This window comes from Barbatula barbatula (genome assembly GCF_947034865.1).
Source record: "Barbatula barbatula genome assembly, chromosome: 19".
NCBI lineage: Eukaryota > Metazoa > Chordata > Actinopteri > Cypriniformes > Nemacheilidae > Barbatula > Barbatula barbatula.
This window is the reverse complement of record NC_136782.1, coordinates 3,172,854-3,197,293: the sequence shown is the minus strand read 5'-3', so window position 1 is coordinate 3,197,293 and position 24,440 is coordinate 3,172,854.

Sequence of the window (24,440 nt, the reverse complement as noted above, 5' to 3'; positions counted from 1 at the left end):
CCATGGTGACTGACCATCGCGCGCACACATCCCTGACTGACTTCTCTGTTGACTCCACGTACTGCCGTTTTTCTGAGGTAAACATATTTTTACTTTATTTAAATTCATTCTAAAACATGAAACATAAAATGTGCAGAAGATAGTGAAGTCAAACGGCATTAATTGTTTCAATTTCTCTATTTATTTAAAATACGAGACAGTGTTCCACAAAATAACAAAACAGGAAAGTAACCAAACAGCTTATATTGTGAGTTGACGGAAGTCGCGGCTTACTTTTAACTGAAACAGAGGATAAAGACATTTCTTGTATTGGCTGCTACGTAGAAATAAACCATGTATCAACTCTAATTACTTTTATGCAGTGAAAACAACACAAGTGTATCTTTGTCATTACAGATGCAGTCTGTGGGACAGCAAGGCCGCCGAACACACGATAACCAAAGCCGTGGGAGACCTTAAACATGCCCCTGATGATCTGGCGGTTGTATTTATTTTGGTTTATAATCGATTTAAAATTATTTGTATTTTATAATAATAAATGTTTTGTTGTTGCTTACTTTTTTGTCAGTTGTCTTACTTTAAAATTATAATAATGTATGATGAAATAATGAATTTATGCTTAATTCAAGTCAAAAAAATACCACGACTTTATCTCGACCAAATAGTCTTAAAACGGACGTCTTTTTAAAGGCGTCTTTAACAGTCCCAGTTAAATAAAGGTTAAAATAAATGAGTGGTGATTGAATTTTTTTTTTTGTAAACCTCTGTGTATGACTAGTCATATGTTTCAAGAAGGTGGAGGACCTGTTTCTTGTACCAGTTTACTTACTGTAGCTTCGTTTATGCCTCTAAAATAAGTTTGAATTTTATGTTGAAAAAACCCCACAACAACCACATTTGGACGATATCTAGACCATATATAGAGGTCCTGTGTACGTCAATACTGGACGTTCAGTAGACGTTGAAAAAAAGACGTCATCTGGCGTCACAGTCTGCACCTGCGGGTAACCCAAATTGGACGTGCAAAAATGACGTACAAAAGACGTCGTTTAGACGTGTCTTTGCGCAGTGGGTCACTTGCACTCACACTCATTTTCTTTTACTCACTCACTCACTTACTCACTTTCTTTTACTAACTAACTAACTAACTCACTCCCTCACTCTCTCACTCACTCACTCACTCACTCACTCACTCACTCACTCACTCACTCACTTGCACACATACTCACTCGCTCGTTTGTTGGCACACTCACTTTCTTTTACTAACTCACTCACTTGCTCGATGGCTTGAACACTCACTCACTCACTTTCTTTTACTCACTCACTTGCACACACACTCACTTTCTTTTACTCACTCACTCACTCACTCACTTTATTTTACTCACTCACTCACTCACTCACTTTATTTTACTCACTCGCTCGCACGCACACTCGCTCGTTTGTTTGTACACTCACTCACTTTCTTTTACTCACTCAATCACTCCCTTTCTTTTACTAACTCACTCATTCACTCACTTTTACTCACTCACTTGCACACTCACTCGCTTGCTCACACACTCACTTTCTTTTACTCACTCACTAGCACGCACACTCTCTTTTACTCACTCACTTGCACACACACTCACTGCTTGTTTGCTCGCACACTCACTTTCTTTTACTCACTCACTAGCACGCACACTCTCTTTTACTCACTCACTTGCACACACACTCACTGCTTGTTTGCTCGCACACTCACTTTCTTTTACTCACTCACTAGCACGCACACTCTCTTTTACTCACTCACTTGCACATACACTCACCCGCTCGTTTGCTCGCACACTCACTTTCTTTTACTTACTCCCCACTGCGCAAAGACACGTCTAAACGACGTCTTTTGTACGTCATTTTTGCACGTCCAATTTGGGTTACCCGCAGGTGCGGACTGTGATGCCAGATGACGTCTTTTTTTCAACGTCTACTAAACGTCCAGTATTGACGTACACAGGACCTCTATATATGGTCTAGATATCGTCCAAATGTGGTTGTTGTGGGGTTTTTTTCAACATAAAATTCTAACTTATTTTAGAGGCATAAACGAAGCTACAGTAAGTTAACTGGTACAAGAAACAGGTCCTCCACCTTCTTGAAACATATGACTAGTCATACACAGAGGTTTACAAAAAAAACCAATTCAATCACCACTCATTTTCTTTAACCTTTATTTAACTGGGACTGTTAAAGACACCTTTAAAAAGACGTCCGTTTTAAGACTAAATTTGGTCCAGGTAAAGTCGTGGTATTTTTTTTCCTTGAATTAAGCATAAATTCATTATTTCATCATACATTGTTATAATTTTAAAGTAAGACAACTGACAAAAAAGTAAGCAACAACAAAACATTTATTATTATTACATACAAATAATTGTAAATCGATTATAAACCAAAATAAATACAACCGCCAGATCATCAGGGGCATGTTTAAGGTCTCCCACGGCTTTGGTTATCGTGTGTTCGGCGGCCTTGCTGTCGCACAGACTGCATCTGAGATACACTTGTGTTGTTTTCACTGCATAAAAGTAATTAGAGTTGATACATGGTTTATTTCTACGTAGTAGCCAATACAAGAAATGTCTTTATCCTCTGTTTCAGTTAAAAGTAAGCCGCGACTTCCGTCAACTCACAATATAAGCTGTTTGGTTACTTTCCTGTTTTGTTATTTTAAATAAATAGAGAAATTGAAACAATTAATGCCGTTTTGACTTCACTATCTTCTGCATCTTTTAGGCATATTAGAAATAAACTGGGGAGCAGCAGTGTTAGTGTCGATTTTTAGTTAGGCTATTTAAAGCATGCAAAACAGACTGAGAAAAATGCAGGATTAGTTCACCACTTGAAAATCGTCACTGAAAAAATAGAGAAGAGAGTTTATTTCTTAATTAATTTGTACTATTATTATTACTTTTGTACATAATATGTTATTTGTTTAGTTGTGGGCTCATGTTTTAGAATGAATTTAAATAAAGTAAAACAATTTTTACCTCAGAAAAACGGCAGTACGTGGTGTCAACAGAGAGTCAGTCAGGGCTGTGTGCGTGCGATGGTCAGTCACCATGGTCACAGACCCTAGCTTCGCCGTCTCGGCATGCGAGCAAGAACTTCTGACAGAAGTTTTTAATATTAGGCCTATATATTTTTTATTTTGGGATATTTTATTGTACATTTATACGATTATACATTGTGAAATACTACCAAATGACCAAAAAAGTTAACGCATTAAAAAATTAAGTGAGTTCATGAAACTACGTCATTGCGCATTGCATTTTGGGAAGATTCCGCCATGAATTCTACGTATACTAGCAGTACACAATAAGAATAGCAACAGGACTTACAAAGATCAGATGTAAAGTTCCATACAGAGAACATGTTAAAGATAAATAACATTTGCGGTACTTAGCAAATATTAAAGCAATCCAACGATACACAAATAAGTTAGCTGGTGATATAGTGCACATTAACTTGCCATCGCTTTGTTTAAATATATATTATATTTATTTAACATTATCTGTTACAATATGTGTAAAAACACCAAGCAACAAATCGACCTTTCAAAAAGATAAAACGATTCTGCGTCTATTTTTGGTCTAAATTTGGATATTGACATCCATTTTCGTCTAAATTTGAATCACATTTTGACGTCGATTTTTGGGCTTAACCTGCACCAAATTTAGACGGACCAAAAAAAGACCACATTTTGTCTTTTTTGGGGCTAAATCAAGTCGGCCCGTCCATGCCGTCTTTTAGCCCAAAAATCGACGTCAAAATGACGTCTGGTGCTGGATGGGTCACTAGCACGCACACTCTGTTTTACTCACTCACTTGCACACACACTCACTCACTCGCATGTTTGCTCGCACACTCACTTTCTTTTACTGACTCACTTGCACACTCACTTTCTTTTACTGACTCACTTGCACTATCACTCACACACTCACTCGCATTATTTGACTCACTCACTTGCACTCACTCTCTCTCTTAAACACACTCTATCTCTCCCTCTCGCAAACACACTCACTCTAACACAAAACACTCTAACATACACAAACTCTGCTCCTTTTCTCTTTCTTTTATGCACATGGACACACAGGCAAACACACTGTACTTTGGTAAGGTGGAGATGTAGGACTGCAGCACAGACAGTAAACATCCAGCAGTGATGTTGAGACTCTATTTATGTCTTGAGAAGATCCAGTTTCACATCACTGTAGATATGCAGCTCTCAGCTGCTTCAACTTAAATGCTCATATCAGCGTTTCTCCTGCCCAAATCGATCGGATCTTCTGCATGCAGGACAGAAATTGTCCTTTACTACACCAGCCGTAGAAATTGAGATCAGTGAAATAACATAGACGTGATATTAATGCTAATCTATAAGAATGAGCATGCATAGTTTTCCAATACATATTCCTGCATTTATTCTGGCTGTTACAGTAAATGTTCATCTTTGTAATCTTTTTCAAAATAATACAACTAAAGAAAACCCGATGATAGACAAAAATCGATTTTTAGGTGACGGTTGCGAGAAATGCAGGCTTTGTCTAACCTATAGTTTAAAACAGTAAGTGGTTAATGTCCTGAGGGTTGAGGTTAGAGAAGGTTAATGAAGCATTACCGTTGGGAGACGCTCTGGAGGGTGAACTTGACCTTCAGCATTCTTACCCTGGATGTATTCTGCAATGGAATCAATTACTGGAAAAAAATCCTAGCCAACATTTGACTTCTCGATGCATATGGAATTACATGTCAGGAAATTAGCTTGTGAATGCCATTTTATGTTGATTATACAATCAATGTGTTTGCCGCAAAACATATTAAAGACAGATAATGTCTCCAACTTCAAACATAAAGGTTAGGCCAAATCTGACATTACACACCTTAACACAGTGGTTCTCAAACTTTCTGGTTATAAAGCCTATGGTGTTTATTAAACAGTTCCACTATTCCCTATATAGCGAATGCTTAATATTACACTATATGGGGAAGAAGTGACACTGACTTAATATATCCTGCATCTGACAGTGCTGTCGCGGACCCGCGGACATTCATCATAACCCCTATATTACCCCTGTGTGGCTTTATGGATTGTTTTGTAAAATGCTAAAGTTCATTTTTCATTGTCTGTCACGTTTATTGTATAAGTTTTAATAAAGAGTACAAAGCAAATGTTCGCTACGTTTATTTACTATTACATTTACGTTAAAATGACTTAATATATTTCAAATAAATCACTGATATATATAACATTCATTTAATCTGTTTAAATGCTCGTCGTGTTGACTACTGAGACTTTAAGGGCAGGACGATAGCAGACTTCTCCCTTCCCCTGGAGGAGTTGATCAATCAGGTTCTCCCGGGGGAGGAATCCGTGGACCACGTTGGGGAGCTGGACGGTGGCTTGAGCTGTTCGCGTCCGGTACCGGTCATCCGCGTGGGGGTTGTTCTGACTCACTCCACGAAGCCCCGTTGGCGCCATCCACATCGGCGGGCACAACAGCGCAAGCAGCACGAGTGCGCCCTTGGGATTCCGCCGCAGCGGAATATGGAAGGCCGAGAGGATCAAAATCTCCGGCCTTCCTGGGCACAGCTACCGGTCCTGATCGCACCAGAGGCACTCCGGGAGTTGGATCCCCTCTGGTGTTCCGAGCCTGCGCCCCGAAGCACTCCCGTGCCCGCGCCCCGAAGCACTCCCGTGCCAGCGCCCCGAAGCACTCCCGTGCCAGCGCCCCAAAGCACACCCGTGCCAGCGCCCCGAAGCACGCCCGAGCCTCACCAGGCCTCCGTACCCGTGCCCGAGCCTCACCAGGCCTCCGTACCCGTGCCCGAGCCTCACCAGGCCTCCATACCCGTGCCCAAACCACACCAGGCCTCCGTACCCTTGCCCGAGCCTCACCAGGCCTCCGTACCCGTCTCTGAGCTCTCTACAGAGCCCAAGGAACCCCAGGGGCCAACCCAAATGTTTTTTGGGGGGGTGCACATTGCATATCCGGGGAGCCCGGCACCAACCAGTCTTTCCATGGCCCCGGATAGCCCAGAGCCCAAGCCTCCTGACCCACAGCCCGAGCCCAAGCCTCCTGACCCACAGCCCGAGCCCAAGCCTCCGGACCCACAGCCCTAGCCCAAGCATCCGGACCCCAAACCAGGGGAAGCCAGCTGAGAGACTCCCTGTCCCGTCCTAGTTTGTATGTCCCGCAAGAGTCTCTCAGCTAACCACCCCCCCTCCCTGGTGTTTCGTTGGCGCGATGACGCGCCTTTGGGGAGGGGGGTGTACTGTAACACTCCCGTCCGTTTCCCTGCCTGTTTTCCCTATGGACTTCATTTCACGATCCCGCACCTGTTCTTCATCCGTAATCACCTCTTTTCCCGCACCGGCCAGCCATCATTGTCATTACCAAGGACTATTTATACCCTGTGTTTCCTTTGTCCCCTTGTCGGTTATTGATTGTCGTGTAAAGTCTTGCGTTACGTGTACCAGTCTTTGTTTATTAAAAAATTACCTGTTTTTGGATACCTGGCTTCTCGTCTGTCTCGTCCGGCATGTGAGCCGTGACACTAACGTGTCCCACACAACATTATAACACCATCAACATTTAGAATGTCACAGCGAGAAGCTTTCACTGTCTGCTATGAACTCCGCTGAGCTTGGAGCAAGACTTCCTTGGCCGACTGACTTCTGAAGTGGGCCAGTCTCACAGGGTAATAACAGGCTTTCACCTGGTCGCTGAAGCAGTTTCTCCCACCGGGCTTCTGGCAAAGGCCTCTAAAAGAATTTAAATGTCACAAGCTTATTATGTCAACAAAATTTATCATCAATATGCTCCACTTCAAGTCATCCGTGAGCCTGTAGCAAGCTTTAATTTGCCATGCATTATTGATAGAAGCGCGTCGCAGCCGGTGATTTCACCGGACGTCATGAAGTTGAGATGTGTATCGCTCACAGCTCAGACCTTCACGACAACCTGATAACTCAAAATACACAGACATGTAATGATGTGTAAAGCTTTACACATTACAGATGAATGATAGCTCAAATCCTGAAGGCCATGGATTAGACTGCTTAGTGATTTTCACCTGCTGGATAATAAAACAAGAGATAAAGTACATATCAGATATGAATACAAAGAAGGCTCAATGTTCATTCACAAATGAGCGATCAAGACAGCAAATGGGGGTCAACTGCACACTTCAATGTTTGATAGAGTGCCTTGACACAAAATCTAAAGTTATAATCTCAAACAGGACAGAAAACAGATGAAATGCAGAGCGTGTGAAGGACACAGACAGAAAGACGACTACGCATTAAAGCATATGGAATCTATAGACAAGCCCTCTTTGGCCTCATTCCCATTTTAAGACATCTAGTTTTCCGAACCATTACCCATGAGAGATGACCACATGTCTGGGGGCGAAACAGCCATTTAAAGACACGTTTGACAGTGTCAACAGAAGGTGGCCCAGTTTCAGTGTAACTATATCAGCAATGGCCATATTCAATCGACCAGTAAAACGACCATCAACCTTTTCATGTGGATTTGTGTTCTTCTATGGCAGGTTGACTAAAACACATTAAACCCGCTGAGATGCCATCAGGGAGAAACAAGCCTGTTGTGTTTGAATAGAAGTCAATAAAACAGAAGCATTAAAGCTGTTTTCACACAAAGTGTGGATCCGTCCACTTATCTTTAAGCCAGAATATATGAGGACATTACTGTAAAAACTGTCTATTTAATAGAGAAACCGCAGTCAAGTTATCGATCATATTACAATAATTCACATATGCTGAGTGGCCTGAACAGTGACATCAGACTGAATTCAGCATCCCGCTTCTCTGACAGAATATCACAGTCCAGAGAGGAACTTTCTGTCATTTTCTACTTCAGGTTGTTTTGGTTTAGTCAGGTTTCAGTCGTATCTTCTACATCGACAGTTTTCCAAGTTTGCACAAAAGACAGCGGCCATTGCTGTTGAAAACATGTATTGTGATTTAAATAACAAACACAGCTGGACTTCCATAACTAGCAATGTGATCAAAAAGAGCACTTTGTTCATCAAGACCCAACAAGAAGTAAATACAATGTTTTTGTCTTGTAAATGAAGAAGAGAGAGTTTTACCTCCTAGACATAATGGAATAAATTATGTTACAGTTTTTCTCGATTGCTTAAACACATTTCTTGAAATGATGGCTCCTTTTCAAGAAACACAAATCCACCCAATTCCCTCAACATCCTATTTTCGGGTCAAAATGAGGCTCTCCACTACAAACCATTTAAACTTGCTGAAAAAGTTAACTTTTCCCCCAAACATGACACGCAAGCTCTCAGAATCACTCACACTACAACATAATCTTAGACACTGGTGAGATCAATTCAGAACACTTCAGAACAATTCAGAGATCAGATTCAGGAATATAGTCATTTGACAGCTCAGTTACAATTCCAATATACAAAATAAGAGTGCAGAAAGAGCAAAATGCAACAATGAGCTTTAGGATAAATAAAACATTACACTACTGTAACGTAATGAAATAGACAAGTCAAGGACATTTAAAAAAAACAAAAACTATATAAACTGGGTATGCAACACAATACAGAATACAATTTCATAAATATATGAGATCCTAAGCACCTTTTAATTCAATTTCGATACAGAATACTATAGCATTTTCTTGGTCTTCTGACAAAAGTTTTTGTAAGTAATCGTCTCTACATTCTGCAAAAATACAGGACATTTCAAAATGCTTTTTATTAATGATTTTTGAAACGATGCTCATTTTCTCAAAACACTACACACAGTTTATACATATACACACACAATTAGCAGGACGTCTCAGATCTTAATGAAGCGAAATGAAGATCTCTCAGAGCGAAATGAATCACTTCCTTCAAAGTTTACAATAATTATACAAAACCCAGTATGGCACACACATGGTTCATACAGTCAGATTCTGTTTGAACCACTAACACACTGCCGTGCTTAATCTTACACACTTTTTAGAGATAATGTTACAGGAAAGTACTTAAATATATTGACCAAACAGTAAACACATCCAGACCAGTATACTGCATACTCTCCACATTAGAAAACCAACCTCATTCAACCATTTTTCACTAACAATCAGAACACTCTAAATACAATATAGTATATGAACAAAAACATTTGTGGAGACAAAACAAACGCATAATTACAGCACAAAATATAAAAACAGCCAAGCCTCATCTCCTTACCTAGCTGGATCAAGCCATAGCACTCCACATCACAGGCGATGTCCTCTTACGCAAACCAGCGAGGAAAGAATCTTCTTAATTTTCTTGAACAGACCCTGGATCAATTAGGTCACAGGCCTCTTCCATAGCTTGAATGAGGGGTATTCTGATATAGGGCTGGAGATTGTAAACCTTCCACCGCCATGCCGAAAAAATCTCTTCAATGGGGTTAAGGGAGGGAGAGTATGGTGGGAGGATGTAGCGAGGTAGGCAGGACGAGAGCCGGGATGCGAGGCCGGTCTCGTATCACGGAGGAGATTGTGGGAACGAGCGAACATAAGAGGACGAGCGATCGGACCATCAGTAAGAGAGGACCAGGCCAAGTGTGTTTATTTCATTAAAAGTTATTTTATGTTCGCCGGTTCACGTCTCCTTTCTTCCCTTTTATGGATCTTGTTACAGAGGCATTGGAGTGAAAACTGTGGATGATCACAAAACCAGCTTTGGACCAGAGCATTTTGGTGGAAAGATCCATTGTTCCAGATGACAATCTATCTCATCTGCTCTGAATCCTTTCGTTCTTATGCTGTGACAATGTTGTGTAGTCAGTCTAAAAATTTGAAAATGTGGGCCATGTTGTTAGGACCTAACTTGGCATTGCAGTCGAGGACTCCATTCTGTGTGATTGCGGCACACATTGTGATGTTGCCTTTTCATTGGCCTGGGACATTCAAAATCACTCTGTGGCCAATGATGTTTCTCCCTCTTCTCCTCACTTCATTCAGGTTAAACCCAGCCTCATCCATGAAAATACATTCATGTGGGACTGGATCAGCATCAATTAGCAAAACTCTTGGAAAAAAAAGACAACATGTATAGAGATTCTGTGTGCAGTGCACAGGACTGAAGTGTACAGTACTTACATCCACATATTCATGGCGTAGGTCTTTTACTCTTTCAGAATTTCTTTCAAATGGAACTCAGTAGATTTCCTCTACGTTCTCAACCCTCAATCCTTTTTAGATATCAAAATACATTTTATAGCAAACGTCACAGGACAGCAAACAAGACATCGTTTCAAACATGGAACACAGTGAATGGTTCCAAATATTACTGATGGGTGTCATATAGTAGGCTATATTGAACTGTAGATTTGTTTTACCTGTGCTCTTGTCGAGTTGTCAGAATTACTGTAGCAACAGTATACCTGCTGAGGTTGGGCTGAACTCTCTGTCCAGCCTCTTTCAGTGTCAACCCATGGTTTACAACATGGTCAACCAAGGTTGTTCGAATAGATCTGATAAATTTGGTCCCCTTTTGTCCACATCCTCATCCAAGTGAACACGCCGGGACACGCCTCCTTTGAGCACCAGGACACGTTCCCCTAAGTGGTAAAACACGGAGCAAAATGCCTGAGGAGAAAAGGAGAAACAAAGAAACCGGGAATAAAACACGCAATTATTTGCTGAAATTACAAGCAGCTGGACTCAACGGTGGTCCTTACGACTTCCCTATGACTTACAAAAGGTATCAGGTGTTCCTGGACACTGAAATGTTGCACGGCATTGCGTTTGCTGATATTGTAGGCAGTCATTTTACTAAATGTTTTGCCCCTTTGGTGTTCACGTGGTAAAGTGACGACACGTCCATACCCTCTATTGGTCATATGTGTAGAGTTTTGGAAAGCAGTGTCTTAAAATGGCAAAGACGTGACATCATTTTAGATTTCTGTGTCGAATGTACTGTAGAGCTGTGTGTTTAGTGTTTTGCAAAAAAGTGTGTGCGGTTGAGATTGTTCTCATAGTTGTGCAGATTTGGGCTGAAGTTTTGATCTTTGAGTGTTAGGTTATTTTTCATTTTAGTGTGTAAGCTATCGTAAAAAACTGTAAATAGTATAAATCCCTGTATATTGTTCTAGGGTGCTTCTATTGATATTATCATGAGATTCGGATGTCATCAGTTTTGCTACTGATGGATAAATGTGTGCTATTTGAGTTTACATCTTGACACATCAGATCATTAAATTATGTGTCAGTGTTTTCTGAATGAGAAAATGGTTAAACCTTTGCGTTTTTGTGTGGGGTTTGTACAAGTTGGTGTATTGTTCTGAGAATGTGTTTATAGTTGTGAGAAAATGGTGAATTGTTTAATGAATTGTGTGTGAGCAATTGAGAAAAACTGTAATGTGAAACTACATCCGTTATCATTCGGTCCTCCTGTTGTGTAAAGCGTTCATGATAAAGATACAGCGCTTGGGTCATATAAACTGCTCAATTATATTTTATTGAGCATCAATCCTCTTTCATTATAACTGTATGAAACAAAGTGACTGCACAGACTTCAGATTTGTTACTTGTTTTTTATGTAAGAGAGAAATGTATAACCAAGCATTTCTTAGGAGGAAATCTCACAAACTCATTAAATATCTGCGGCTTTGGTTACACACACCAACACAACTGGATCGTTAAACGCGTACTTTAAGCTCTTAATGTCTGAATGATAAAGCGTTTTCATTTCAAACTAACTGTAAACTCTGTGTATTGGGTTACATAAAATGACACCCAAAATTTTGAATATACTGTATATGTTCTTTACTAGTGTTTTCCAAACGGGTTTCTAGCAGTTCATGCCGTTCTTGAAAGGTTCTAATCTGTTTTTTGGTAGTTATGTAATGTTAGCAGTGTCGGCCTGTATCCTGAACAGAATATTCATAATTTATCATCTCAGAGAACGTTTAGAGCTTCTGTGTTGTGTAGAAGAGGAATTAGAAATTGATTTGCTCACTTCCCAGATGGGAACGGGTATTCTTAGAACGGATGCTATCAGATAAACAGATTTTTAGTGTGATCTTTAGCTCTTCTCATGTGCGTGACCTCTATATTCACAGGAAACCGTCTGATGTATAAAAATATCATTTTAGATAACAGGAGCATGTTACGTTGAACAAAAAAACAACTCGAAGAAAACATGTTTGTCTTAGCTCCTCTTTAAACAGTCAGTTTATATGATGAGATCAAAGCATTACATAAAAACAGCATTAAATCAAACAAATTAATAACGTGAAGAGTTTGGTTCCAAAAAAAAACATGTTGAGCATTCCAATTAATATCAAAGTGCAGTTGGTTTGTTTTGATTTATGCCATTATATATAAAAATACTGCTAACTGCTAAAACAATAAAACATGTGAACATGATAAAAAAGATGATTTTTGAAAATCAAATTTTGGAACCAAACATTTCACATTTATGCATTTGGGAGACGTTTTTGTCCAAAGCGACTTACATTGCATTGTGCTATACATTCGTTTCTGACTATGTGCAATCTCCTGGGATCGAATCCACGACTTTGGCGTTGCTAGCACAATGCTTTAACCACTGGTTAAAGCCACAGGAAGGCCAGGAACCACTGATCTAAAACATTTTCATACATATTAGAGATAACTAAATGGCAGTAGATGGTATTTACTGTAGTAATACAAATGCAGTAAGTTAAAAAGAGTGCATGTAAAAATGTACCTCTTTTAAGTGTTCCATCAAACACCACCCTGTAAACCAAACTGCACATGATTGTAGAACATCAAAACACATCTGCATCGCTTCAAAGATCTTTTCATAGCTTTAAGTACACAGTTTTTAAATGTTGTATCTCGCTGTTACACAAACAACACAGTAAGATGATTATTAAGTTCAAACAGATGTGTGATATAGTGTGATGTGACTGAGACAGATATGATTGATATCTAGTGTACTGCCTAAACAGACAGCATAGTCAATTAACAAACTACTGTACTGTACGTGTCTTTCCCACGCAACGTCTGTTCTTAAAGGTAGACAGGCAGTTTAATAAGGCCGTATATCAGCAGTGTATTTATATTAGCTATTATCATCTCTAGATCGGTAATATATCAGCCATCTGCCACCAGATACTGACCTCGCTTAACCATCATTTACCACGGTACACATACTTTCATACCACGGTTTACCGGGAAACACCCGTATCATTTTTACGATGTACTTTTACAAAAATATGGAGGAATGTACTTTATTATTGTAATATAGTATACATCAAACTTCTGCATGAGGAAGGCAATCCCATAATTTACTTCAACAATCTGAAAAATCTTTGAGCAGATGAATCACGGAAAATGTTGATTAAAAAAACCCTCATGAATCATACAGATAAAATCAAGTTTAATGTAAATTACGAAAAAATCCAAATGTTCAAGCAAACTAACCCCTGTAAAGTGGCTGTCCGTAAGAATGGCCTCTTTGTCGCCATCTCTGTTTGTAATTACTACTGCAGGTGATGTGCGGAGGTATTTTCTTTACGCGAGTTGTGATTCGGCATGAGTCTGATGTTTTTAGTCGTATGTCACCTGTGGCATGTAACAGTAAACCGGTAAGTATCTTCACTGTACATCAGTAGCGCATAATAAACAAAACAAATAACATGGCAGTTGATATAACACTAACCAATTATGAACATATACAGATGCAAATAGCGCAAAACTGCTGTTTTGGCCGGGAGTCGTTTTGTTATTTCTCATGGAAACACCTGAAACGGGATCCTGACAAAAGATCCCTGAACGCAACCGCGGATCTCAAATGTGGACAGGTATGGTCATATATCATTATGCACCATACAACTATATATGCATAAACTATACGCAAAGCCTTGCCATCATGTCCGGGAAATAAATCCGTACATTCGAGTAAAATCACAGGCTTCACTTATCCTGTGCGCCACATGTAACACAGATGTGGGGAGATAATTCAAAATCACACAAGGTCCCCAGATAATACTAATCCCATGTAAATAGGGCTTAAGTCACATTAATCATAATGAGCATAACAAATAGAGAAAGAAAAAACGATGAAACGGTGTAGCTTACCCATCTGTAACAACAAGTGCGCTACTGTTTTTTGTGTTATCTATTGAAATGTCTTACCTGTTATGTTCAGAAGAAATAAATCCATGTCCAATCACATTCCCTTTTAGTTAATTTTTACTCAAAAGAACTTGCGGACTGTCAAATTCTGTCACGATTTACTCAGCCTCTTGTCATTTTAAACCTGTATGACCTTTTTTCATATGCATAACACAAAGAAGATATTTAGAAAGAATGTTTCTAACTGGCCCCCCATTCACTTGCATTGGTTTTGGTTTTGCATTATGCGAGCTGCTACAGTGGTTTCGTATGGGTGAAACAATATGTAGATCTGGGTGTCATCAGCATAACAGTGATACGAGAAGCCATGTGCCCGTATGATGGGTCCTAAGGATGTCATTGAGATGGAAAAAAGCAACTGTCCAAGCACCGATCCCTGAGGGACCCCAGTGATCATATGGTGAGCAGTGGACAGTGAGCCCCTCCATGACACCTTGAATGATCTGCCGGAGATTTTAAGGATGACAGGGTTGCTAGCAGTATCTGGCGAAAGATGTGAATGCGGGATCCAGTGGTGTTCGGTTACCAACTTTACCAAGATTTAAATTGTTAGTGAAAGAAGTGGTGACCAGAAGAACATGAGCTTGCAGACAGCCTGAAAGCTTAAGTTTGATTTCATGATCTTGAATGCATCTCACATGAAGAGGTCCAGTGTGAAAGGCAAGGGAAGGGCAGAACTGATCTGAATTCTTACAGCATGAATAACCACTGAATTATGTGTGTGTGTGTGTGTGTGTGTGTGTGTGTGTGTGTGTGTGTGTGTGTGTGCATGTGTTAGAGAGAGAGCGAGAGAGAGGACAGTTCACAGGAACAAGACGTCTGTGTCACGCTGTTGATACGGATGTTAATTTTCTGTGAGTAATGTGACCCTGAGTTTATTCAGGTCTTGGTGTGCTCTGTGTGTTTGTCTGAAAACAAACCGCCTGTAATTACAGTGTTTATATCGAGCTACAGCAGTCTGCTCTTCTATAAAAGCTTAACCTACAGTATGTTAGAAATTAATTATATACTGTAGCAAAACATGTTAAAAGGCAATATGTAATAAAGCTGTATTTTTTTACATTTTATTTTGCAAACAAAGCAACGATTGATCAACATTCATATATGAAGACAGAGGCTTCAATCTTAATATGAAAATATTCACTCAACGTGGTTTAGTTTGCAGAAACAGAACTCAAATTTGTAAATTGTTTGTAAATTATGTTTTTAATAATGTTAGCATGTTTTAACTCTAAACTGTGTAACCTAAACAAAACATCACTATTAAAAAACCTTAATTTATTCTATATGCAAAATATCCCATCCCATCTTCTAACTACTATAATAAAATCAGAAGAGCAGTCTATGATGGAAACATCCCCTCAAATAACAGCAGAACATTTGTCAAAGTTTGCAAGAATAAAAGTGAATCAGGTCTAACCGGGGTGATCGCTCTATACATACATTTATTTAATTTACTTCTAATTTTCCTTTTCCGCCCTATAAATGAAATAAATGGAACGGATAGATCGGGTCCAGGCGTCTGTGCTGGTCAGCTTGATGGAGAATCGTGACAGTTCTTTCTAACCTTTAAATAAATCTATGTAACGTGTAAAGAGCAGTTAATCTCCACCTCAGCGTAGGAGAAGATCAGCTCTGTTCTCTGCTGTCCAAGCGATCTCGTCCGCTCTCCCTGCCTGTCAGATTGATTTTCTTTAGGCAAGTGTAATGGACTGCTCTTTCTTTGGCTTCCTACCTTATCAATTTTTGAACATGTGAGAAAAGGTCCCAAAGAGAGCTGATGAAACTAGATCTCCATCACACAATTCAACCGGTTCCTCCCACTTCATCCAGCCGTATCCGCTTCTTTTATCCTGATCCTCTAGCCGAGAGCTCAGCTCATGTTTCATCACGGAGGTTTTGTTGTCCGGGTCATTGCATTGTTTTATTTCATTTAATAAAACACAACTTCAAATCTCCTGAGCTATGAAATTCTTAGAGAATCTTACATGATTTGATTATTATTAATAAATAACATTAGGAATGTTTGTTATAATATGGAGGATAGCAACAGCTGCTACGTTAGGTATGGTGACATTTTAAAGGCGGAGCCTAACAAATAATGATCAAATGAATCGCATGTTTGCTGTTGCTAAGCTAGCATTCATTAGCATCTCATTCTATAACAACACATATCTGCTCTGTTCTCTTCCACCTGCATGCTTTTAATACATTTTTTGGGTCAAGAGCAGCAACTGTACACCGTCACGCAGTGGAAACTGCAGAACCGGGCCTGTTCCCATGGTAACGCTGTCTTGGTTGCCGAGCAAGCGGCAGGCTGGAGTGTGTTTACCGTTGACAGGAAGCCCTCAGAATATCTTCCCATGAGGCTTTGCCTGAAAGTGGGGCAGTCCCTGCCATCATCATGACTGCATCAGGCCAAATCCCCTCGGCTCAAGAGAGAAATGAACTCTGACGGCTGCCGTTTGGCAGCATGGACAGAGTAAACCTTTTATCTGCCGTCCACGGACCAGCTCGCACTTAAAACCACAAACAGCAAACAATATCAGCACATGGCCGGTTGGATGGTTAGTGATATAATTGTTTGGATTTCGCAGACGCCTGTTTGCGTAATCCTTTAAAAAACTGAATTTAAGCCCACATGCATGCTGTAGTACTCCTAAAATCCAACTAAAAACATGAAATGACACAGGAATAACTGGAATCCATTTAATTTGTTGTTTTAATTGATTTAACAATATTAAAGCAATATCATATTGAAGAGATCAGTGGTTATGTATCTACAATGTGAATACATATAAATGGAATTCAAATCTTTAGATACACAAATGTACGGAAGCCGTGAAGTGCCAAACAAAACAACAAATCGCAAAACGCAACACCAAATCTGAAAACACATTAACAAACCATAAAGCACAACAACAAATCCGGAAACAAAATAACAAATCAGAAAACACAACGACAAGTCAGAAAACACAACGACAAGTCAGAAAACACAACGACAAATCCGGAAACAAAATAACAAATCAGAAAACACAACGACAAGTCAGAAAACACAACGACAAATCCGAAAACAAAATAACAAATCAGAAAACACAACGACAAGTCAGAAAACACAACGACTGACTTGTCGTTGTGTTTTCTGATTTGTTATTTTGTTTCCGGATTTGTCGTTGTGTTTTCTGACTTGTCGTTGTGTTTTCTGATTTGTTATTTTGTTTTCGGATTTGGTGTTGCGTTTTGCGATTTGTTGTTTTGTTTGGCACTTTACGGCTTCCGTACAAATGCCCCCACATGTGCATGAATCTTACATTCAAATGAGCGTTAGCTGCCTAATGGATTCCACCACACTGAAAAAAATAACAAGTAAATTCTACACAATTTTTCTTTTGCAAGTTTTTCCACGCAGGTTTTTTAAGTAAATGCAATACTTGTTAAATTAAGTAAAACTTACTTAAGGAAGTTGAGTAAAATTAACAAAGGAAATAAGTAAATATATTTTGGCCTTTTCAAATTGTTGAGTAGTTTTTACTTATGTACCTGATGTAATATATTGATATAATTAAGTAAATTTTATTTCTACTTTAATTGAAATTTACTGGTTTTGTTTAGTGTTGTTAATTATTTTTAGTCAAATAAAATAAGTCACTGTGACAACAAATGTGCTATCAAGATTTATTTATTGACAGCTTATTTTTACCAAATAACACGACGTTACTGAAATTGAAGATCTTTAAGATCCATAACAATACTTAAAATCAATGTATATAGACATTTGAACAGGTCAAGCAACATTAAACATATGTGTGCAAATAAAACTTTTGCTCACATATTGTAAGAATCTACACTTTTCCAAAGACTGGACAGAATCTTAATTTTAATAACAACTTGGGATATTACCAGACTGCTGTTACACATTAAACCTGCCTACCAAGCACACTCAGCAGGTCAATGGCCAAATGCTAATTTATATGTAATTTGAACTAACAAAAAACATCCCTTACAGAAAAGACTCTAGAACCCCTTTTCTAATAAAGCATATAAAATGTACATACAGCCAATATACTGTGAATGTGAACATGAACATTTGTAAACATTTGAACGGTAACAATCAATCTGCATGCTCCAGCAGTTTGGTTAACAAGACAAATTAATTCCTATAAAAAACATCAAAAAGTGTGCAGCTTGGTTTTCAATGACTGTACTTTAGGAGAAAGTTTAAGTCCATCGAGATCCAGAAACAGTTTCTGAAAAATCTCAAAAGTGTTTTTCAGATTTGACGGATACTGTAGATTGAAGGCATAAATCAGTCCCATCAGAAGAGCACAAGCTTTTGCAGTATTTTCACCGTGTGTTAGGACCTTGCTTCCTTCTAGAACAATTGACATGACTGGCTCATCTCCGTTTCCATGGGCAAGAATTGTCATGACATCCTGAGTGAAGTCTTCTTGATTGCCAAGCTTGCAATCCCGGAGGATGAGGAGAAAGAAGATCATTTAAATGTTAAATTCATAACAGGAATTAGGAACCACTGCGATATAAGGGTTGGAATGACAGTAAATGAATCAAATATTAATCTCTAACAAAGTTCAGTCATACTTAAAACTTTGATTAATTTACTGTACCCCGTGGACTGAAGACAAAGATGAATTGTGTTTGGTCCCTTTCAAGTGATCTGGAACAAGTATAACACACTGGACAGGATCCAGATATAATCTGCTGTTAAGGAAACATAAAAAGAAGTAATTAGTAAACTGTAAAATACTATCTATAAAGCAAATATTCATATTTGAATTCACATCACTGAAACAAACATGGCTAAACAAAAGAATCGGTGAATTTTACGTTAATTGCTGCACCCAGAATGAGATTACACATACAAACGTGATTAAACGAAACCGCAATCATGACATGTTCAAATCCGACGCTCTATTTTTAACATCATACCCGAAAAGAGATTATAACCGTCATTTTAAGCATCATGCCTCGCGCCACTCGCGTATGGTGTAGATGTGGTCTTGTATGACTGTCGAAATACTCGTCACGTATATCACGGGTCAAGTCAGACGTTAAGGGTTTTAGACGTTTTCATGAACACATTTTTGTATTGTCATATATCACGTGTCAAATCATTCAAGGTTACACTTTACGTATTACTTAAAAGGTTTAAAGATGTCGTGTAACGTAACGGTTATATCGTAAGAATCCCTGCATGACTATACAGCATATGTATATCGAATAACATCTTATCGAACAAAACATATAACACGGGTAAAGAAACAAACTAATTCACTTTCTTGCGTCTTTATGTAAAACTAGATTGTAATATGTCGTAGGACGTTTTACTAACGTTAGAATAAAGATCACTGAAGACTCCAAACATTCCAAATGTGCAGAAAATATAGAGAAATACAGTCGTGACAACGCGGATGTTCAATATTATCACTTTAACCAAATACAATAAGTCCAAAATGCCAAAATATAATTCCTTTTCAACTACTTACCTGTCGAAGAAAGAAGAGAAGTTCTTGGTGATGATGCATGGCGGGTTATCTTCTTTTTTCGCGCATGCGCAGATTGCTTGGACTTGGCCTAAACTTTACTTGATTTTTCTAAATTGTCACACGTACGTTATTAATTCATGTACATTTGTCAAAGAATCACAAGTAAAATTTACTTGACTGTTGGGTGTCTAATATTTACAAGTTAAAATTCAGTACATATGTAGATTTTACTGAATAATCTAAAGTTTTTACTTCAACAAAATTATTCTTTGCAAAAAGTACATTTTTTTTTTGTTTTATTTACAAAGCCATAAAATCATGTTTTACAGTGATCGAGAACCTGCTGTACAGCATTTTCATATCATAATATTTGGTCCTAATCCAATTCAAACCATTTAAATAAAAAGTCAGTATTTCAGCGATGAGGAGCTTTTAATTGGTTTTACTAATTAGTGCCGTTTGCTGAGATGAGCATCAATTTTGACACCATAGTATCATAGAGACTCAAGAGCTCTTGAGCTGCTGTCTCTCTACAAAACCCAGAATACTTCATCCTCTTCAGGAAATATGACAACACGCAGTAGATATGTACACATAGATGCCACATTCCATGGCTCCTGTCTGTGGTTCGGTTGTGCATACTGCACGCGTAATGCATTTAAGCTACTGTCAAGCGCCCTTTGTGGCCACCGTCAGAATAAAGTTTCTTTTCAGGTAGGCAAATATATTACTATTGTACAGTTAAAGACATAAAACACAGAATCCACACAAATTTACATTGAAAAACAGAATGTGGGAGATTTCATAGGGCCCTACAGATGATCTACTGTTTTCGATGAAAATTCAAAGTGCAGCTCTATGACCATTCAAACGGCTGGTTTTATCCATAATTCCCTGCGAAAGAGTTTATGCATGTTACTAGTAATTTATAAATCAAATAAGCGAAGCATCACTAAATTAATAAATGAAACTATACAGTAAGCATTACATATGATCGCAATGTCTTTTAGCAACACTTTTGCTCCGTGGTAGTATGTCCCAATGTGTACACTAAAATGTAGTCTATACAACAAAAACAGTACATACTTTTACGGCATAGTCTAAGAAGGTGAAATTTGTCCAAGATTACACAGAACACCCTAGCAACCACCTTGACAGGAAGAAACTCAAAACACCATAGCAAATGCAAAATAATGCCCTGTCAATCATAACCACACAGCCATACCCGACCACAGAAAACACTGCGGGAGTGACGTTCACTTTGGAAAAAAACAAACTGAATCTACTGAGGCCAATGCTAATTAAAATATCCTTTTGTTCTTCTCCGTTCTAATATTAGCTCCTTCAACACTCTCACTAATAAAACACTTTATTCACATTCATTTCCCTCCGGATGACTCTTGGATCAATAGACTTATGGCTCTGAGCTCAGGAAAACATCCAAACTTTCTTCTCTGAGTGAGAATGATAGTATAAAGTTTGATATAAAACCTGAATCACACCTCAATAATTTTTCCAACGACTGCTGTTCCTGTGTTCTCAGCTGGACGAAGCTCATTTCAGACGTGAGATGTGATGTCAGGGAGATAAGGGAGCTGAAAGAGTGTAAATTAATGTGTCAAAGCATACAATATCATAACCGTCTGTTGTGAGATTATTAAAAGTGTACAGTCTGAATGTCTAGAAACCAAAGGTCGTATCTGCTACACACAAACCACTGACTTTACTTTATGAGTCACAAAATCAAAAGATCTATTACATTCAGGAACGTTTGGTTCATTATGTCTGAATCTGTCTACTCCTGTAGAAAAACAAATGAGTCTTCAAATGAGTTCTTAAATGTATCAAAATGAAATGAAGATGAAATATTGTCTTGACGATCCTGAGAAAAGACCCTAATCTCACATGTCCTCTCTAGAATTTCAATGGAAATCGCAACAATGTCTCCAAACATGCTAAGATTTATTAATATATCAAATTAATATTAACTCTACTTTAGATCTATATTCGTATCATATGTCAACAATGGACTTTTTCTCAAGGAATTTCAGGAGAAATGTCTGAGACACAGTTGATACTTGGATCAAATATAATTTAAGCACGTAGCATGCCGAGCTTTGAAAGCAATATCTGAGAGATTTCATAAATCCTGTGTTAGGTGAATGACCACAAATCACATCTAGATATACCAGCTGCTCACTGTTAGAAAAGAAACACGTATATTGTGTATAAATACTTATTTTAGCATCACACATCGTACAGAAACAACAGATCTAAACAATATTAGTCAGGCTACAAAAGTAAAACAGCCCGTTTCACGTTGCTTTCCTTGTTTTTGGAGAAACAGTAACTGGATTAAATGATGAAATTACATAAGGCTTTAAGGTCAGACCGTGATGATCAGTGATTCATTTACAGTTTAACTGTTGACCTCGACATTTCCTTTCACAAAACCGCTGCAGACCCAATTAGACTGTCAGAAAACCGCGGGTGTGTTTATCCTAGAGTCACAAACATTATCGAGCCATCAGAATTAGTCTGGAAATCTCGCTGGAGAATCTTGACAGAGAAACGCACCTGCAGTGAGATTTGAGATGTTTACATACGGTAGAGCAATCACGTTTATTTTCATATAATGTTAAGTGGACAACAGCTGTGAAAAATGTGTCCATCTAACACCTCTGACACATAAAAATTTCCCATAACAGAACTTCAGAAAATATCATTCCAGCGCGGCTGTACGCCAACTATGATGAATGCCAGACCGTAGATGACTTTGTTTACACACTACATCACACACAAACTTTTTCCTCTTCTCTGGTGCTTGAGTAACACAAACAGAATTGTTGGCATAAAGTCTGATCTACTTCGCAGTTCACAGACATTAATCTAACACTGTCCCTAAATAGAAAAGCCAAAAATAATCACTACATAATGGCCCTTTCTCAACATGTGTTCTTCAGCGGTCTTGTGTCCTCATGTTCTCGCTCGACGTCATCAATAACAGCCAAAGTCCGGTTCCAAAACTCAAGAACAGAGAATGCATAAAAGTACCCGGATGTTTTCTCGATATCAAGATGCATTGAATGCCCGCTTGAAGTCCCAGAAGTCACTGCCGTGCATCCATCCAAGTTCGTTCTTCTGAAGGCTGCCTCGCAAGACTGCACGGCTGCCTACACAAGAACAAAAGTCCGTTCTTGGAATTGAGAAATGGCCTATGACTTCACAGCCAATCTGAACATGTGTGATAAAGATAATAAATAAAACAGAGCGAGGTTTTAGACTGAAACTTTGAGAGATACTTCTTTCCACCAGTTGTTTAATGTCACGTCTAGTAAGGATGAAGAGAAACAACACAACAGAATGTGCAGATATATTTCACATTATACATCATCTTTTAATCTCTGATGTCACATAGTAAAAGTTCTTCATCTTCAGCCCTCGTTGTGGTACTTTGCAAACACAACTCCATTTCCCTGGGGTCTGATAAAACCCTGGAAATTATAAATGTGCGAGTGAGAGACGAACAAGTGAGGGGGAAGATTCAGCTTTCAGTTCCAACATCTTTTTAATTACAGGCATTAATCACATATCAGATTTATTCCATTAACCCGCTAATATGACTCATCTCCTAGCAACTGATTGATTGTGTCCTGTTTTTCTTTATGTACTGCATGCTTTAAGACAGAATCAATACACTTACAACCTGGTGAAAGCTAATGCACGTTAAAAATGCATTCCTGCAGCAGCGACACGTCGCTTCTGACCCCTGTTTGATGAAGCGCCTCACCCGGCTCTGACACTCACCGTCCCTCGCCTCACCACACGTGATGCATATCTGCAAACACATAGGGTGCACGAAAAGAGAGAGAACAGGTTGCTCTTTTATCACTTAAAACTTAAGAGAGTTCTCAGATAAGATAAGTCACTTTGGATAAAAGCATGCGCCAAATGAACAAATGTAAATTAAAGAATGAGAAAGGAGAGAAATGTGACCATTCAATGTGACGAGAATCATTCTGAATTCTTTTGTCTTGATATTTAACGTTGGTATGTTGGCAAATCTGGCCATTAGTCTTATCGCTGTTTTGGCGTCAGAGATTTTAAATTCTTTGTTATGAAAAGAAAAGGACATTTTTAAGTGTTTAGCGTTACATCTCAGGAGAGTATTAAAAACAGTGATAAACTACATATTTTTTTAACGCATTTGGCACCAAAGTTATTTACGGAATTCAGCTCTACTCTAATGCAAGATACACATTTTTATCAGTACATGTGTTCCCTGGTAAACCATCATGAAAATAACATCCTAGGTTATTTTTATAAATGTTTTATAGAAACATGAACTACCTTGTTGGCAGCAAAGGCCAAACAAAGGACACAGAGAGACGCAAATAATATTAACGGATCAAACATTTTCTCTCACCACGTGAAAGACTGGAAAGAAAATATTGGCTTAATTTTAGACTGTGCCTGTCTCAGTGAGAAACACATGAGCGGATTCTGTTCTGCCCGTAGCAGGAGATCTCAGGAAGTCAAATCTCTTCTTTATTATTCATAACTGTAATAATCAAAGTGGTTACACACACTTTTCCTTCGCTCTAAGGTTTTATAAAATCTTTTTATATATTATGGAACTCCATTTAGTGACGCTGCCAATTCTAGACAGCGCTGAGAAGTCTTATTACAGCGAGATGAAGAATGAAGAGACGATTGAGTTGTAATTTTCTAAGCAGATTTGGGATTTAAT